The sequence below is a fragment of the Somniosus microcephalus genome, unplaced genomic scaffold, assembly GCF_052327205.1.
Source record: "Somniosus microcephalus isolate GS21.2 unplaced genomic scaffold, FLI_Smic_1.0 unresolved_chr1, whole genome shotgun sequence".
Classification (NCBI taxonomy): domain Eukaryota; kingdom Metazoa; phylum Chordata; class Chondrichthyes; order Squaliformes; family Somniosidae; genus Somniosus; species Somniosus microcephalus.
Window position 1 is genome coordinate 53,660,048 of NW_028225179.1, and position 3,116 is coordinate 53,663,163.

The window sequence follows — 3,116 nt, forward strand, 5'->3', positions numbered from 1 at the left end:
CCTGAACCCTTTACGGTCAGAGTGCCGACACTCTGGGACACCTGTCTTATCTCAATACCTTTCTGAATGTGTTAATTCGCACTTGCAGCGATTCCCTGCAGCGGTTTCCTCTTCCCATTTCCTGCGATTCCCAAATCTTCTCCTAGCCTCATCCCATCCCTGAACACCTTGTCCTCGGACACATTGACCCTGAAGACAAACAAGACACGGATGTGAAGCTGTGATCAATGCAGTAAGTTTTATTTCTGAGTACAGCCCATTATTCTGACAGCAGTAATACAGGGTCAGGGGTTACAGGACCTAAACAATCAAACAGAGCCTGCTTCCCGTGAAGGAAGGTTTCATTCAGTGAGAACGTGGAGAGCTCGGGCTGGTGGGAATCCGTCACTGGATCTTTCATCATTTCAGAAAGCAGCATTGTAACATATCAGGGCACTTTTTTGGGAAAGGCATCTCGTCTCTGTTACAGCCGCCCTCACGACATGCTCCTCCATACCAGGTGCAGGGCACTAAAATCCAAAATGAAGAATGAATTGATTGATGGTTCTGTACACAGAGGGAGGGAGAACAATGAGAAAACATGAAGCTGAGTCTGTCAGTGTTACTAAGACTGACTCTGGACCACACATGAACATTAACTCTTTTATACTTAATGAAACTCCACACCTCTCCCCCTCCCCCGACCTGTGCAGACTCACTCTTTGTCCTGAAGGGCAGCCCAAGGGGATTTCCTCAGAATGGAGCCCACCACACCCGCTATCTGAGACCAGAGACACAGAGAGGAAAGATCTGACATTGATGGAGAACCTTTCCCGGCACCAGAAGGGCCCAAAGAGTTTCACAGATCGGGGCTTGTTTCTGAAGTGCCGACACTGTTTTGTAGGAAACGTGGCAGCCAATTAGCTCATAGCAAAGTCCCACAAACAGCAAATTAGATTGGACAGGATGGGGGGTCTCTGCTCATGTTGGATGAGAGAGTGATGTCGGTCCAAGACACCGGGAGAACTCCCAGCTCTTCAAATAATGTCACCAGATGTTTCCTGCCCCATGAACAGGTAGACAGGGTCTCCGTTTAACGTTTCATCCACAACATGACACCTCCAACAGTGCAGCACTCCCCCAGTGCTGGGCTGTATGTACTGGACTGGGGCATCAACCCACAACTTGTTCACTCAACTCCCGACTGAGCCAAACTGACACCCAGCCACTGGCAATTGATCATTTCACCGCTTGCCTCCTCTACTTAGTCCGTGTTCTCACGTCCCGATCTCTATGAAGGCTGCAGAAATATTCCAATTAAATAAACCTGTTTTGAAACATTTTTGATCCCATTCCCTGCCCTCCTGTAATGAAAAGCTGACTCTTGTCTGGGGACCGGTTCCTCACACACCTCCAGCATCGCTCCCAATTCACCATTCTTCATCTGTGAGACTGGACAGTGAGTGTGGGGGAAAGGGACTGAAGGATCTCCCGCTCCTGTCCTCACACAGAGTCCGCACTCTCACACTTTGCAGCGGGTAGCAGTGATCGGAAGCAACAACTGGGAGTTTCCCCTCCGCAGTACCTGGGTACTGAGGCCAATTACAGAGTCTCCTAACCGGGTCAATGCTGCGGCTGAGATCCGCCCACTCGGCACCGGCCAGTAATTTGTGCTTTTATTGCTGGTCTGTTTGGATCAGCAAACACCCGCCATTCCCTTGACCCACTGAGGTACCCGCTGAATAATCGGGGGATTTACCCGTGGAACTGGTTCAGGTTAAATTCTTCAGACTTTCTTACAATCACCTTCACTCAATTAATCAAACTGTGACATTCAAACAGAGAATACAATAGTTTAAAACATAAAACTGACTGGACACTGACTGCGGAGAGATCAGAGAAACCTAGAAACCAAAACCTATTCCTACTCCTCCAAATCTACCTCTTCCTCCTCCTAATATCTTCCAATTGGTACCTCCACCGATCTCCCCTCCAGTGAGGCTGGCCTGAGTCAGCACCAGGAATCCAAGAAGCAAGAGCAGAGCTTTCATCTTCTGCGATGTTTTCCAGAGTCAGATTCAGGCGGCTGGAGTGGAAATGTTCTGAATCCGGACTCCGAGTTTGCTGCATTTATAATCACACACACGGGGAGTGGCTCTGCTCTCTGGAGATATCCTGGGAAAAGGCGTTTCCTTTTTATGTGACGTGGATCAGTTGGCAGCTGGACCCAGTTGGCAGTTCTCTATCTTTCAGAAGACAAGGTTGTGTGTTTGGGCCCAACTCCAGGTCTGAAATCCTGAGCTCAGCTGGCATGATGCAGCTGGTCCACAAACATTATGGGAATCAGGTGGGGAAGTGGAGTTGAGGTCAAAGATCAGCCATGGTATTTTTGATAGGCGGAGCCGGCTGGAAGGGCCGTATGGCCTGCTTCTACTCCGTATTCTTATGTCCTTATGTTCTCAACAGGACTTTTAACCCATCAAACCTAGGCCTAGAAATTGGATATGGCCCGAAAACGGGCGGTGTCGTGGCCCAGTGCTATTTGGCTGCTCCCGTTCAGAGTGGCCCAGGCAGCACGCACAATTCATGCTGTCTGCTCATTTACATGATTGTAGTGCTGATCACAGCGCTAAACAGGTGGGCTAATATCTTGTGCAGTCTAATGGCCTGTAATGTGCGGCCTAGTGTTTCTCCACTACTTAGAGTGGAGGTGCTTTGATGCAGCAGCACCTCATTGTCACTGAAGTAGGGGTTGGAATTTCAGTTGGCCCACAAGTCTCAGCAGCAGCAAAGAGAACGAGCCACAAGGTCCTCCGATGCGGCTCTGGAGGCATTGGTCGTGGCAGTGGAGAGGAGGGAGGCTGTCCTGTTCCTGCAGCGTGGCAGGAAGCCATCAGTGCACACTTCGAGAAGGCTGTGGCAGGAGATAGCTGGGTACATCACATAGAAACATAGAAGATAGGAGCAGGAGTCGGCCATTTGGCCCTTCGAGCCTGCTCCGCCATTCAATAGATCATGGCTGATCATGCAAAGTTAGTACCCTGTCCCTGCCTTCTCCCCATATCCCTTGAGCCTTAAGAAATATATCCAACTCTTTCTTGAATATATTTAATGAACTGGCCTCCACCGCCCTCTGT

The 3,116-nt window shown here is 49.6% G+C and overlaps 1 long non-coding RNA gene across 1 annotated transcript; it reads right to left on the reverse strand.

Annotated features, from left to right (window-relative positions):
- Positions 1–219: 219 nt before the first annotated feature.
- On the reverse strand, positions 220–2,273 carry LOC147095131 (uncharacterized). The gene is made up of 2 exons (XR_015074631.1): positions 1,922–2,273; positions 220–509 (listed from the first exon to the last, which is right to left on the reverse strand). It is a non-coding gene; the product is annotated as an uncharacterized LOC147095131 (long non-coding RNA).
- Positions 2,274–3,116: the final 843 nt, after the last annotated feature.